This window comes from Rhopalosiphum padi, chromosome 1, assembly GCF_020882245.1.
Source record: "Rhopalosiphum padi isolate XX-2018 chromosome 1, ASM2088224v1, whole genome shotgun sequence".
Taxonomy (NCBI): domain Eukaryota; kingdom Metazoa; phylum Arthropoda; class Insecta; order Hemiptera; family Aphididae; genus Rhopalosiphum; species Rhopalosiphum padi.
The window spans coordinates 7,317,218-7,335,284 of record NC_083597.1 but is presented as its reverse complement, the minus strand read 5'-3'; the positions used below and the strand labels follow the sequence as shown (position 1 = coordinate 7,335,284).

The window sequence follows — 18,067 nt, the reverse complement described above, 5'->3', positions numbered from 1 at the left end:
GTACTATAAACTATTGTAAATATTATTGTTATAATATTAATGCAATATAGCAATAATATAATTAGTAGTTTAAATAAGGTAATATTTTAATGTAAACAAAATAATATATCTATGCGTAGTGTATTCTTGTAAAATTACCAAAATAAAGTATCTTAACACTCGATTTATATTTTAATTAAATTAAACTTTATTGTAAAATTTAGAATAAGCCAAACACATTTTATGAAAGTCATACAAGTTTTTAAGATACTTTTCATAAAAACACGTATCCGTGTGTGTTTAATTATTTAACTTACTGAAGAATCGTAAGACTTGGTTTATATGTTTTTTGATATACTTACATAGAATTAAGTTTTATATTTTTTTTCGGATATAAAATGACGATAATATATACAATATACATACATGATATATACGCACACACACACATATATATATATATACCAAAACTATCGGTGAAAATACATTTATGTACCCACGAATAAAATTTGTATTGCAATTTGGTTGGAAGCCAGGGAAATTAAACCAGAATGTAATGCATTAACCTATATAATTCATGCCAAAATTTCCATCTGTCATTTTCTGTTCTACTGAAATTTTCATTGCTTTATATTATGTTTATGTGGATCAAAATAATTTAATTCAATAGGTGTTGAATTTTGTAAGTGAATTAAACCGGTCGTCAATTATTAAACATGTCAATAATTTATGGTATTATATTACATCTCTAGATACTCTCTACGAGTAGTAGGTATGATTAAACATTAATCATTACTTATTTTTATTTTTTTAATTAGTTATAGAAAATATTTATCTAATATTAATATAACAATTGATAAATAAATACTAAATTTTCCATGATAAATATTACAATAAATTAATTATTTTTTGTTTTTGTTTTATTTATATTGTTAGATCATAGAGCTGTCCTTAGTTTAATATACTAAATAATAATAATAATTTATATCATGAACCGTATTATCGTAAATAATAATATAAAATTGAACGTGTTATATATTTTTTTTTTTCGAATAAACGATATTAACCATTATTTTACGTAAATAATTTAAATATTAAACGTAGATACATTTCATATTAGTCTTTGGTAAATGATTAAATAAACAAAATTCAATTTTACGATTTTATCCGAAGATGAATAAATATTATGTTAAGCGTTTCGAGAAAAAATATGAAATACAAATTCCATTTCAATTATCTATAAAATAATATAGTTGATATTATCTGATTATTTAGCCAGAAAGTATTGAAAAAGTTATCTTGATTCTCGGTATATAATATGTAAACGACTTACTCGTGAAACCGATATAACTAAAAAAAAAAAATTGAAGAATGATTGAATATATTTTGATAAATGAAAACATACCATAAAATAAGCAAACATGTTAACGCAATATTAAAAACCGTCGAATTATCAGATCCGAGCTAGTACAGTTAAATTTCCAATAACTATACATGTGATGTATTTGAAAAAGAAATATTTTTTCGTTGAGTTTAATAAACACAATACAAGAAAAAAAAATGTTTGCATTATAGAAAGTACGTGTGCCTTTGCCGTTCACGGTATACTTTTACATCAATAAATCGTCGATATGAAGACTGTCGTGTTGTGTTATTAACCGAAAGTACTTTCAAGTTTTACGGCCACAGAGTCGAGACTTGAAATGATAATTAAATTATGTTTGAATGAATATTGGTTAAGAAAATCTATTCAATACCATAATTACACAGACTGTAATTGAAAAGTTGAAATACACGGTAAATAAACGATGATATTTTACAAATTTATATGAGGCATTATACTAATTACTTTTCATCATGTGACAAAATGAAAATATTATTTCCAAACATTTGAAATTTTTTTTTTTTTTTTGTTCTCGATCTTGAAAACTAAATCTCGTTTACGTCAATTAGTCCATCAGACCTACATATTAAGTAAAAATATATTTTTTTAAATTATTATAGTTAGCTATTAATGTGCTGAACTCGCACAGTTACAAAATACAATCTATTAGGAAACTTTAAGATTAAAGTATAGATGCATATTATTATGCATAATGCAAGTATCGATATCTGTACGATATAGACAATAATATCGCAATAGTAATAATGGAATAATGTATTATGAATTGGTCTGGAAATGGTTAATAAAATATTTGGATTTGCTTGAATAACTTTATAATTTATTGCATCGTTATTGTTTTGCTTATGTAGTTAAGATGATAATATAATTAAACGCAGTTATTCTATACCTATTCTTTAACGTTAAGAATCAACACAGTCTCGATCAAACTGTCAAGTATTATGACATTTATTTTTCGATAAAAAAAAAATAACAGATTGGTATTAATTTGAATTTAATTTTACAGTCGAAAATTACACGAAATGTAACCTTTTATGTTCATCGCTTGAGAAAGTCAAAAAGTTAACGTGGCGATTATTATAATGCACACTGATTGACACTGCGTCGATGTCACTTCTGACGACGAGATCAATTCGACCACCGCGAGTCACGCGTAATCGCGTTCCCCGAACGTTTGTCGTCACCACGCGTACACGCTATATATTTATATATGTATACGTCATATACATGCGATTTAACAGTCTCGGCGACGTTTTGCGCAATACGACACCCCCGTGTATAATCCGCGCAACGGCCTTCCGCTCACCTGTCCTAATCGTAGCTCAGGCGTCACGGAGACGTACGCCACGAGTTCGCCGCGTTAGAACGAGTCTCGCTTCCGGTTTAGGCTGCGGAAAATTACCACCCGACATCCGCAACCGAATAACGATCGAGACGACGTGCGGATGTGCGTGCACGGTACGCACGTCATTATTTATATAGGACTTTGGCCAAGAATGACGGACAAAATGCACGCGGTCTGCAGATTTGCGAAAATCAATTATTAACTCGTTTAATATGATACAGTGTGTTTGCCTACTTATAATATTATGCACAATACATGTACACATTTTATTTGTTTTCGTTTCTAATAACGCGCGTATGCTGATGATGGTTGCGAGAAATATGATTGTTATTATTTCCGATGTTGTCTGACCATGCCCAAAGGAACGAGGAAAAATAATAATACAAAAATATCTGTCTACGCAACTGTAGTCGTAACCCCTAAAATACTCCGTATACGCGAAAAGGGTAAGCCGAAAAAACATCTCCAGTAAAATATCTCGAAACCAATACGATAATATAGCAAAGAAGATAATATCGCCAATAATATTGTATCGCTTGTGTCTAATTATAATCTAATCTCAGTCACCTATTATAATATTATCCACATTTTATTTTTGACGATCACAGCAGCACTACAGCATAAATTCATTCCGGTGTTCTGGCTTTTCATTTCATTGTTTGCGAACTACTGTAATACGACTTTGTACTGTTTCACATTTTAACTGACGCTTACCGAACACTTTTACTGTTCTCGTACTGTATTTATTATTTATTTTATTTTAAATGGCATTGGATATTGCAACAATTGCAAGAGGAAAAAGTTTATTTATAATACATAATGGCTTCGTGTTTACGAACGAAAAACGTGGTGGAGATTTCGTGGTAAAACATATGATATTACTGTTTATCACTAAAAATTATTATGTATAGTATGTGTTTATTATATTAGTCTACGTATTGCTTATATTTCATTTTTATTTAAGTGAATTGTACTTTGTATATTATACTCGAGTATGTTGTTTTAGTTATATATTTAAATTTAATTATTGAATATTTATGTTGTGGTATATTATAATATTATGTATAATGTGTGTATACAATTGGATTAAATAAAAAAAAAAATGGAAACTAAAATATAATACAATAATTTATTACAATTATATAGTAAAAGTAATTATTATAAGTTAGAACTAAAGTAACTAAAGTAACTAAAGGGTTCGAAGACTTTATCCAATGTACTTATTACATTTAATATCTAGGTACTTACATTAATTTGTATTATACATAATATTTGTATCATTATAGTTTACTCTATATTAATATTATAATATTATATGCTTTTAAATGTGAATTTAATAGGTTCTACTGCATTATATTATATTACTTTACATATTTTATACTAAAAATTAAATATTTATTGTGTTTGTATTCGAGTTGTACGTGTATATTATATTATAATTAAATTGTTGCTATATTTTATGCTGACGATATTTTTCCATGCGATATATTGGTTTTGTGATATGTTAGTGGAGATATTTTGTCGGTAATTTCGTGAAAAGGATGAAAAGCTTTTATCGCAACCGTGAAGAGGATGAGTAGGTACCTTAAAAAGGGAAAGTGGAAGAGGAGACCGGTCTCATCGGCGGGCTGATCGAGTTATTATTATTTTTACTATAAGGTTTTTTTTTTTTAACGACAAGGCTTTGCCATAAGAGCGTAGAGAATTCGCACGGGGTTTTATTGAAAAATAAACATTCTCTGCTTCGAATCGTATATATATATATATATATATATATATATGTGTATAATGTATAATAATAATGTATAAACGTAAATATGATTTTCATTATTTAATCACGAATCCCCGGCATATCTAGATCTGCTGAAATATAACGATATCAATTTATTATTGGAATTCCGCCAGTTCGGGGGATAATAAATATTCCTCCACCTAGTAAAAACACCATCACGAAAATTAATCAAAACTCAAAATACGAATGGTCACGTGTGAAATTTTTGATTGCTAACATCATTATTTGCAATAAAATTGAATGTGATTTTGTGGTTGATTAGCTATATGTAAAACGTCATTGCATAATGCAGTTATAAATTAACTATGTAATATTTATAGTGATTTTGATCATTAGAAATATGTGTTAATATAATGAAACACAACACACTGCGTGTAAATATAATAACTGTATGAGATCTTTGGTCATGGCCTATAATATGATTGTTATTATAGATTTTTGAATTTGTTTTTCGTGTGGTTCTCATATTATGAAAATTTTCTTTGGTATCGTGTGAAAAGAACATAACGCTTTTTTGTATTAAATTAAATGATAACACTTTCAACATTTACGAAAAAAACTTCCGTTCTCTAAATAGATCCTATAATTACGAATGTTACGACGGGGAACAAATTTCATATTTTATATTTTCATTATATCAATAACATTTCAATGAAAATTCAAATATCACGTAGAAATGGATGAATTGGAATGTAAATTTTATATGATAGACTTTTGTAGTCAAATGTTAAGCAATATATGACTTTTATATTGATCTTGTTCTACATTTTAGCAGAAAAGACTATTATTTTTAAAGATATTATAGAACTTAGGTTAGTTGAATTATAATTGCAGGTAGTATAATAACAAATACACTGAATAATTTGTATTTAAAAAGTTAATAACTAAATTGTTTTAATCCATTTTTAGTTTAACGGAATAATTTTGACATGTCAAGGTTGAGTTGACCAACAGGATACCACTAAGTGGATAGTTTTGTTGAATTCAAATATTCAAATATTTAAACTTTTAAATAAATTATTATCATGAATATCACTAATATTTTGAATATAAATAGTAAAAAGTAAGTATATTTGTGATCAAAATAGTAAACATTTGATTAATAAAAGGTTGAATTACGAAATGAGATAAATTTTGAAAAAATAAATATTTCAGTTTCTGAAATGTTTCTAATGTTATGCAATTTAAAAATGAAGTAGTCCAACTTACATTTAGGAACAATAAATTGTTATAGAGGAGTTCGATTTAAATTTTTTTTTTAATTTAATCAAAATATCCACACATAATTTATTATTAAAAATGTTGTATTCGTGATTAATAGAATATTAAATATATTTTATTTTAAATTAAAGCAATGTTTAAATAATCATTAGTCCAGTATAAATATATTTGATTAGAATATAAAATAATTGCTATTTTTATTGTGAAATTAATTTTGTAGAAATATATAAAAGTTATCCATTATTTTATATTATTAATAGTTCATTTTCAAAATTAATTTATTGCAAAAAAACATTAAATAATTAAAGCCATTTCGAAAATAAATGTATGTTTAATGTGTAACGCAAACTGTTTTGTCATTTTATCATTTTGTGATTTGGCGGTCAGATTTGATGAATAATTCGTCATTAGCTTCTGTTGATTATTGAACTAATTAAGTATATTAAACACTCAAGACGCAATTCGATTAACATAAATAATTATTATAATATTGTATTAAATTAATAATGATTTGTTTGTTTAACTATTTATTTTCAAGTTTTATTTTTTAAATATACACATTATATATTTTTCGTATAGCTTAAGAGAGAGAAAATACTTTAATCTTTAAAAAGAAAAAAAACAGTTAATCCACAAGTTTATTATAAATATAAATTTAAAATTAATGCTACAATGACAACAAAGATGTCTGTGTATAATGCAAAATTATGGATTTTTTAACTTGTTATAGTGTATCATATACAGTGATTCCAAAAGTTTAACAAATATGATATATTTATACGTTTAGCAGCCATAGTAACTAGTCGAGTCTATAAAAACATTCGATCGATTTTTAGATAAAAAATAAAGGCAGATATAAAGTCCAATTTTAACGTATAATAACAAATCAAATTTTAAATTAAAATTTACATATAATTAAAGTTGATTTAAAAATCATAAAACTGATGTATCATTAAAAGGCAAATATAAGTCAGGTAATCTACAAAACATCAGAAAATATAAATAGAATTCAATTTTACCAAACAGAAATGCGCCCTTATTCCGTAGTTTTTTTTTTTGATTATAAGGTCGGAGAGTTTAATATTATTGGAAAACAGACAATGAAAAGGACTGTTAATAAAATAATAAGAACTCTTTAGATCAAAAAAAGTGTAGTGAACAGATATTTCAACGCATCCGCTGTTTAAAAAAAGTATTATACCCTTACGTTAACGATGGAAAATCCTTAATTTATTTCTCACGAAACGCTGAAAGGTGTAATATTTCAAATAATTTTGTTCTGCTATTAAGTGTTCAATCTTGCCGTGATGAATTATTCTAAATATAATAGACGCTATTTTCCATGATTTATCGTTTCTAGAATGTAGGAACCCCAGTTAAATTTATTTATTTTGGTTGGTTAGAAAATCATACGAGAATAAAAGAACAATGCAAGTATAACAAAAACAGCCAAATATAATACACGTCAAAAAAAAATGTTGATGAAATATTATCCAGCATCCAATTAAATGAGTTATAGAATTAATCTCGTTTGATTATTATATAAATCATAATTTTTGTAGTTGATTTTTTCAAATTAAAGTGTTATTATAAATATTCATAATTTAAGAATACCGGCGTGCTTATTTATTACATTTGGTGTACAAAAACAATGATCATATTATTCAGTCGTTGGAGTATCAGGTTTTAATTGGTTGATAATCAAACCTTTATCAATATTGTACATTAAAGTTTATTTTTATTTTTAAAAACTGATTAAAAGAATGTTGGAAAAAGATTGATGTATGCAGAACTTGATAAATAATCTTGTATTTTTAAAAATAACGGATTTTATAAATAATGATTACTATAGAATTATAATATTATTTATATTAAAAAAAAATATTTTATAATATTTTTAATATTATTTTAACTTTTGTATACTTTATAATACGCACGACTTTAACCGCATTTTTATAGTTGAATAATAAATTATAATATTTATACCATATTTGCTATGGTATAAAATATATAGTGAAACCGATTATTACAGGTATTATATTTAATATTTTTAAATGCCTGACGATGCAATGAATGTTTTCGTGTACGTCAATGTTTTATTTTTCACAATGTTATAAGTAGAAACAGTCCTTCAAGAGTTTCAAGTAGTTTATCTATCGATTGGAATTCGAATCTAGTTTGTAGTTTTTTTTTTCAGTACAACTAAACATCAGTAAGTTATAAAACTACAGTTCATCTCAAAAGTTCGGTTTAACCAACATAATAACTATTTTTGATTTATCTAATTTTATCATTACATTTTGATTTCTAAGAATACTCAAAAACCTTATTTTAGTTAGCTTAGTTCGTAAGCAATGATTATCATTAGGTGCCTGACATAGTCATATTACATTATTATATTTTGATTTGTATGTCTCTAATAATTATTAATCCAAATTCACACATATATCATTTTTTTATGTTCACTTAGTGTGTCACTTGAATAAAGCTATATTTTAACAGAAATTCTCAACAACGGTATCAGATGTAATATACTTAGTGACAATTTCTTTACGAAATATGTACCCCTTTTTCCTAAAATATAATTTATATTTAAATAATTAAATACCACTATCTATATGATAACCTTTAAATCATATGTACATATTGTACATGTTTATTAATTGTTTTATTGACTTATCGTATTTATTCACAATACAGTTATAACTATTTGTATCAGAATCCATAATGATTGGTTTAGTTTGGGTTTGAAAGAAATAAAACTCACATTAAACTGGAGTAAATTATATCATTGAAGACGTTTTCTGTGTTTCAAATCAGTGTATAATATTATCATAGTTCGAGAGAAAGTTCAGAGAAATTTAAGCATAAGCGTCAGAAGTTTGTTAAAACTCGTGGGTTGGGACGAATCACGGTGCACTGTAATGAATAAACAACTTAAGTATATATTTATACATACCACATTTAGGTTATTATAGATAGAAATTCGTGTGGGACGAATAAAATCGTATTATGAACGTCGTAATAATACGATCTCGAATACTGAGGCGTTTTCGGAACCACATGTTAAAGAATTATTACTATTATTCAATGCACTAGTTGTATAAGTTTTAACTGACGTTTCGTTATGAATTTGCGAACTTAATCTACCATCATCGAATCGCAGACGGACATAGCCCGAACTTAACCCTACCCCCTGGCGCTGAAATACAATGAGTAGTATACTGAAGGCTGTCTACGTATACTAACACGTTTCAAATTTGACATAATTCGTTTGGACGAGTGCGCAAGTTGTGGTTTTCCGAAAAAGAAGGATCTCTGTTGATCACGAGAACCGCTCAAAATACATCAGTTATAATAATTATAATCCAAAATCCAGAATATAAAGTTGCGAAACTAATAATCTACTCTCGCAGTCGAAATTTATTGGTGGAGTCAAATGTGAAATTATTTATAATTACTCTTGTCTCCCACCAGACCGACCGTACACCGACTGCAAATATCATAGTTTTAATTGCCGCCGTCGAAAACGAGAGAATAATATAATATAAGAATATAAAAACGATATATATTTTGTATCACGTCCATGGTAAATGGGTTGGAACGAGACTTGCTGTATCTTCGCCTGCAAAGAATAATGTCGTATTTTGAATCACCACTGATATACAAACTGCATTATTGTTTTTAACACGTCACCGCCCTCAGAATTTTCGACAACCTATTTCTCTCTCTTTCAAACTCTCACACACACACACATACACACACTAGACGACAAATATATCAGATACCGTATTCTCCGTTATAATAAATTTAAAGGTAAAAATCGTCTGCGTTCAACAATAGGACCCTCGAAATCGTCGAAACCTTAAAGTCCGCCAACGTATATTTTCTACATATTAGGTAAACTTGTTAACCCAATATTGTAAGAACGCCGATATGACGTTCTGATGACGACTTGAGTGACGAAAATAATAGGGAAGACATCGTACTGAAGTTGAACCTAACGATATAGGTACATGTGTCAGAGTGTATGTAAATAGAACAGCTATATTCAATATGTCGCCACCCTTTTTCAACCCTCATAAAAAATTAAAAATCTCGTCTAGTGAATGTAAAAAATGCATTTCAAAAATATTGTTTAGAAACGTTTAATGATAAATGACTTTGAATAATTTACTAATTACAAATTATTTGTTTGTATAAGTATAACGTTACTGCGGCTTATACGTCTTGTGTTGTGTTAAATTTAAGTTTCCATTAAATATTTCAAATTAAAAATATCACTTAACGTCATAACCACTCTATAACCTCTACACCTTATACAAATTAGATAAATATTTAAACGTTTTTAATACTGCTTATTTGTTTCATTATTTATTATTTACATTCAATATTAATTTTTCCCGAATGTAATGAATAATAACCTATGTTTAATACTTAAACATAAGTATTATTATGTCAATATAATTGATTTTGTTAATTAAATTAAATTTAGTATTTTCATATGTTTTGTGCGCTTAACAAATATAAATATTTTATTGTATCAGTGAACAAATAATTATTACATTATTTGACATAACCCTATTCGCTTATAGATTATTAATTGTGCGTAAGTCAATAAAAATGACTGACTGAAGGAAATTAAACTGGAAACCAAATAGAAATTATTAGGACAGAATTGTGCTCATAATTTGTGACTTTGAAAGGAATAAAACTTGTGCAATAGAATTAAAGTATTTTTTTTTAATACCTATTTTTAAGTAGGATGAAGTTTTTTTTATTTTATGTGACTTGAATGGTTATAACTTTTAGTGAAAAAGGTTTTTTATAACATGATTTAAATCACATACAATTACACAACATGGCTAATATTATTTTATTTTATAGACATAGTAAATTACATAATTGTATATTTTACACTCATAATAATATATTTAATTTAAATATTTTAATTCAAATTTATAATAAGAATAGATAGATGTTTTGAGCTTGTTTTTATTTATTGGTAAATTTAAGATGGTAGCTAAATACATTACTCAATACATAATCCAAATATTAAATACTGTTTTCAAACAAAATGATTAGTTTGGAAACATATTTCAGAAGATTTTTTCAGTTTAATTAGTTTATTATTTGAAAATACTTTATAATATTATATTATTTAAACTAAACAAATACAACTTACATAGAAATTAAATATCACTAGAATAATTTAATATTTGATATTTTTATCAAAAAGCCAACTATAAACATATATTTCAATAAAGCGATAGTTTTAAATATATTATATATAATATATATATTTTATTTTATTGGAAAAATATTTTTGATGATACTCTAAAAACGGAAACTAAAAAAAAACGACAACAATGTTTGTCGTTTATTTGATCATATAATATTCTTGTCAGTACATTCTTATCTCAGAAGTCATAAGTACATGGTAGTATGCATACAAATATATTTATAATATTATGTTTTAAAGGTAAAATTACGTTTAAATGGTATTTGGTTATCATATTTTCTGATTTGTGTTGAAGGTCTATACAAAAACAAGCACCATCGTTATTTTTATGAAATTATTTTATCTATAATAATATCATAGTGTATTATTTGTAAGTTAAATCGAGTTCAGTTTAGCGACACGAAATGAAAGCTAAAACCAAGAGATAAATAATAAAGATGATCCTTTAAGAATTTAAGAATAAAGAATAACTCAATTTTATATCACTTTTAAGAAAAATGTGCGGATATTTTTTGATAAAATATTCGACTTAAAGGAATTTATATGCTCTTATATTTTGTCTGCGCATTCTATTTGTGATTTAGAAAAATCGTATAGTATTACTATAACTTTACTTGAGAAATTGGTTTGAATATAATGTAAAAAGAAAAAAAAAACAGTGGAATATTTCGGTAAATGATTTAAAAAAAAATACATATATTCAGTAATATATTTACTATATAATTTAAAATACCTATGTAATAAAAAACAAGTCTACCATTATTATATTATAAACACAAGTATTAAATTTGCCGTAAGTGCATACATATATGTTTTTTTCATAATATATAATACGATAATGGCTTTTCGACATACAGTTGATGATATCACTCAAAATATATAAAATACCTACATGAAATTAGTTTTTCTTACTCGTCTTTAGTAAAATAAGTATTTTTAAGTATACGTACAACGTGTCGTAGAATTACGATCATTTTGTGTAAGGATCTAAAATACAAAACTTTCAACAAATTTAAAATTGCATAAAAAGTAAGTAGAAAGTTGCAACACCTGGTCATGTTCGTATTAAATCATTATTTTAATAAATATATCAAGAATTCCTAATATGGACAGTAAATAAAATAAAATAACTTTGTCTTACTAATCTGGTTTATAGGTATATTAGCCATAAAATATTTTAGTAATTATTTTTATTACACGTTATAAATTAATATTAAACTTGTAATTTTTGTTTTATAACAATTGTATTATACGTATTATTACCTTATTCCATATAATATTTAATTATTTCCATCTTATTGAAAAATAAAAATGTAGCTATTTTATGAGACATAATAATGGTTATGTTTATTGATTTTCAATAATAGAACTATGACGATGTTGCGTCATGGGAAGGTAAATTAACAACAATATGGTCATTTGTGCGTCTTTTTTTTTTTTAGAACAGAATAGAATATACTTTGGATAATGAATATAATTTCGATCAATAAAACCAAAAATATATTTTAGTCTATTGGAATATCATTATTATAATGGTCGTCTTAGCGTTGCGTTAGTATATTAAAAAATAATAATTATGTACATACAAGTATTTAGAGATTTTTTTGAAATTTATCAAATATACTTTAATGTTTTATTTTGTTATTTAAATACATATATAATTATTTTATAGTTAAAGGAAAATTATTTATTTATGATAATGATTGGTAAAAAAATATTAATATTGGTTTACTTCGTAAATAACTAACTAAATATCTTAATATTATTAAATTTAAAATCAAGGACCAATATAATAAAAAATAAAAATCCTATATCTAACTTGAAAATATTTTACTAGAGGATAATATATTCAATAAGAAAGTCATAGTGAGTACCAATGCTGGATATAAAAAAAAGGCTATGACTCTCTAATAATATTGTTATTTTTTTTTTTTACCACAAATCAATACTTTATTAAAATGTTTACCTCAAATACGTCATATACAATGTATATTATACATATAATAAAATGTACAATTTTTTTTATAGTTTTACGTTTGAATCATTTCGGTAGTGGCCATTAGTTGTTATAGTATATTAGTATATTTTAGTATAATATATGGGTGTATCATTCTAAAATAAATAGCAAAAAAGGTATCAACCGATCATGGCTTTCGTGTAATTAAATAACCGTAAGTACTTTAATTAATTTTATTAGAGATTATTATTTAAAGTTTTTATCAGGCCGTGATCCCTATACCATATTATTAACTGATAATATTGTAATATTCTTGTATGTTATAAACAGTGACTATCAGAGAGTATACTATTGTAATTACTATTAATTTATGATTGGAAAGGTAGCATAGTGCCAAAAGTCTTTATTCTACGAAATATATGTGACGATTAGCGATTAAAGCCCGTAAATGTAAAAAAAAATATTTAAATCTATATTATACTTTTCGTGACTGTTTATTATTAATGTACAAATGAACCAACCAATATTGTACACTTTCGACCGAGGGTCAATTAGGTGAAATATGAAATAATAAATCATGTTTTCGGTACATTATTTTTATTAATAATAATTACAGATTTATTTATTTATATATTTATATTCATATATATATATATATATATATATATATATATATATATATAAACATCAATGGGTGAGACTATGAAAAAATATAATGTTTAGATAATATTATTACGGTAATTGCTTAAAATGAAATGAATTGAAGTTTATATTATATTACTTATAATATTTACAAAATAATTCACAATACGTGACATAGAGAAAATAAACCTTATAAAATGAGATTGAGATGCAATTTTAACTTTATAATGTTTATTGTAGATAATCTGAAGAAAGTTCATAAAATATATAATGTTAAAACGTTTTAAATGACATCTGCTAAATGCATTTTAGGACAAAGTTAAAATTTTAACATCAAAATGAATTATATTTTTTTATCCGGCCAACATATTAAAATAGTGAATAAAAAATCTCTATGTTCTTATAAATGTAAACAAATATTTAAAAATGGTATTTTACGCATTCAAAATAACGAATTATAAAATAACAAAAATACGTTTTACTTGGTTTATATTTTAAAACTAAGAGAAAATTATTATAACACTTTCTTAAAAATAATATAAAAGTAATAACAAATTTAATTTTGTAGGAATTTAAAAAAAACAAGATCCTTCAAATTATATGTAAATATTAATTATACTTAAATTGCATATTTTATATGTTAAAGAAAAAAATATAATTCATACATCGTTCCTACTTAAAAATACAATATGATCAGAATTATGTAAAAATAATACATTAAAATTATTTTAGACAAACATTTTAAAATTGTGCATAATACTTTAGTATAAAATGAAATCATACAAAATATTTCTTAAAAACCTGTAAAAAGAAAAAAAAAAGAAACGATAACATAAATTATCTCTTAGTAGGTATACATAAGAGTAGTAATGAATATTAAATATTTTCTCATAGTGGAAAAAAGTAAAATAATTGTTTTGTACTGTTATTAACTTTTATAATATTTCCGTTTTTCAAAAGTTCACATTTTTTTTATAAAAGGCTTTGTGTGAAAATTGTGCTGTTAGGACAGAAAAGTATTTATTACAGTATAAAATATTTTATATAACACACAAAAATAATTATTGCATGCATATTTACTTTAAAGTTATTTTGGAGATTTGTTTTCATTATCGAAATTGGTTTAACTCGTTTAAGTTAACATTTGTTATCTACTAAAATGTTTAAAAGTATACACGGTTTTCTACTATAAATATTTAAACTAATATTTTTATGTTAGTATTAAAAATGAAAAATGAACATAATATAAAATTTGTCTAGTAATATATTGCATTTGTAGTAACCAGTACATTTCTCGTAATGAAACGGATCTATTTAATGTTTACAAAATTAATCTGTTTTATCTCATATTTTATTTTTCAATATAAATTACAGAATCCCTATTATTATATCTTCTAGTAAAGTTTAAATGTATCATTTTTTTAAATGTTTTTGAAAAAAATATGCTAAATAACGTGATTTGAAGTTTTGATTTTTGATTAAACAAAAATGTTTTGTCAATGATGTGAACAGTTAAATTTATTATATTATATTTTGTCATCATGGTTTGATTTTTACAATAATTTTAATAAGAACCAAGTGTCAGATGATGATTTAATTGAATTATTCAACTTAAACACTAAAATGTTTAATGCTTGATAATAATATCATTAACGTGATAAAACAATTCATTCAACTCAATAAATAAAATAGTATGTTACAATGCAAAAGTAAACTTTTATTAATTTTTAATGTTCGTATGCAGTAATATTAAATTAAATTACTAAATAGTAAAGTTCAACTTACTTCATGTTAAAGTGACAATCATAATGTGATTTACATTTTCTGAACAACATAATATGTACTAATATTATATATATTGGGAAAAATAATAATACATGTATATATGATGTTACGAAATTAGTAATCGGGATTGATTTAGGATTTAAAAAAACATTCTTATAAAATTGTATATACGAATCAAATAATACGTAATCATAGTATATAGAAAATAGTTAAATAGAAAAAATTAAATTAAAAATTATGTATAATCAATACTAGATAGTAAGTGAAATACATAACTGAATTACATTTGTAAATTTTACTTTAAATTTAGTAACATTTTACAAAATAACATAAATATTTTATTTTAGGGCGGGAATAACTTACAATTAATAGATTCAAAATACTTTATTATAATTATTAATTTAATTTAAACTTTAATATTATCGTGCACTCGTGTTCAATTTTATTTTTCATAAATAATACATGATAATCGGAAAAAGTGTACGTGATTCAAAACATTAAGAGAAGATGAGTTATTAATATAATTAGATGTTCAATATTCTATACATTAATTTAAAACGAAATAAGTAAATATATATTTATAGTTCATAGGTAGTCTGTAAAAATTAACTGTAAATATCTTTAATAAATCATGTGATGCATTTTAAGTTTTTAAGCAATATTTTAGTTTCAGTTTCTTATTACTTGCTCACGTTGAGAGTTATTAAATGTATTTTATTATATACACGTACCTTTGATGTATAGGTACCGTAAACATTATTCATATTCAATTAAATTATGAATGAAATCAACGAAACACGTTACCCTCAAATTTTAGATTTTAAAATCGAAAACAGAAAATTATGACAAATATATCATTAAACACACAGGAAACTATGCATGTGCGAACAATTATTGGCAATTTTTTATAAAACATGTATATTTTATTTAACCCAACGTGTATTCCGATGTTTTATGTTAGTGTAACATGTAACTTACACATCTGATTCACGTCTTTATCGAGCCTCGTGTACGATGCCCAATGATGATTTGAAGAGCGTTATAATATATTATAATATACAAAAATCGTATAAATATTGTACGGCTATTATAATATTTTCGATAACCTACCTATAAGGCTACGACCCATATTATTTTGTTACGTTTTTCGAACAAACAATGTGGTTGTTGGAAATTCTTAAGCCTCGTTCACCGGTGGAATTAATATTAGGCAGTGTGCTGATCACGCGATAAACAAACTATAATCGAAATAATCCAGACGATATAGTGTCAAATAATGTACCTACTAACTGTAAATAATGACGTACAATGCATCATACGGCCGTGGTATTATATTATGTTTACCGTCCATCTATCGAAGTGAAATTTCAACAATATCAAACATCTGTATTTATAAATAAACTGTGTGGTGTGTGCGAAGCCCGTGAGTGTTTATATTATATAATAATATAATACCCATAATATGCCATTATGGTTGGTTCAAAACGTTCAGATTATTATTGTTAGGTCCGGAGTAGTGCGATCGGAAATTTCCCGAGGGAGAGACTCTATAGTCTATAATAACATTTATAAATAAAAGTTTATTTATTTTATAAATACAGGTGTTGTACTAGGTGTAATATAATTGACGCGATGCTAAGCATTTTATTGGGAATGGGTCATTTCAGTGACATTTAGGTCCGATGATTTCCGGCTCAACACGTGACCATTTTGGTAATGAGACGATAATAATAAGACATGCATATTATGTAAGTAACTTTATATCATACATTGCTTTCAAACACAAAGGGGAAGACTTATGAAAAATTATGGTTAACTAATTTAAACCGGAACTCCAACCAACACTTGTTTCCGACTTCGAAAAGGGCTCATAATAGTGACGATATACCTAATTTAATTTAATGATGTAAATATTTTTTTATGCTATTTCCATTTAAATTTATATATATTTATTTTTTTTAAATAAAAGTTACTACATTTCTTAAGGTATTATTGTGATACTTATTTTTGCGTTCAGCTAACCAAACTCTTTATTGCTATAGCGTTTATGCGTCATACCATTGTCTGATTTCTATATAGATACTAGTGAGCTGGCAGTTCATCTCTTCTAGATGCCATTATTTACTAGGGTTGATAAATGAAAAACCACATAATTCGTATGACATGTAAAATTTTAACCAGTAAGTATTTAAATAACAAAAACCTTTTAAATAATCTCGCCAAGGCGGTGAATCAACGTTTTTATAAAATATGGGTGGTACAAATCTCACAATTTGGACTTCTGTTGGGATTACATATATGTATATAAAAAATTAAAAATGACACAAATAGTACGCCTAGCACCTAAGTTAAAATAAAATGTCATAACAACGAGGAACAAATAAAATAAATCGATTATTTTTTTGATATAAATTTAAAATTAATAAACATTAATTTTTTTTTTTGCTAAATTTGTCTTTGATTGATTGTTTAACTGTTGAAAATATTATTTTTAATGTTGACTGATGCAGTTCTACTTTTTATAACCTTATCTTCAATTAAATGTATAGTATATAAAAAAATAAATTACATTTTTAAAACCATCCTATCCAACAAAATGTTTATATAATGTAGATATATTATGTAAATATATAATAACTCAACTGCACACTAGCTTAAAATTTCCATATTTATTGGATGGATGTTTAATCCACAAAAAAAAA

The 18,067-nt window shown here is 25.1% G+C and overlaps 1 protein-coding gene across 1 annotated transcript in view; it reads right to left on the bottom strand.

The window, feature by feature from the left end:
• The window catches only part of LOC132917323 (serine/threonine-protein kinase pakA-like), a 202,294-nt gene that overhangs the window by 157,139 nt on the left and 27,088 nt on the right, over positions 1–18,067 (bottom strand). The gene's annotated exons all lie outside the window — the stretch shown is intronic.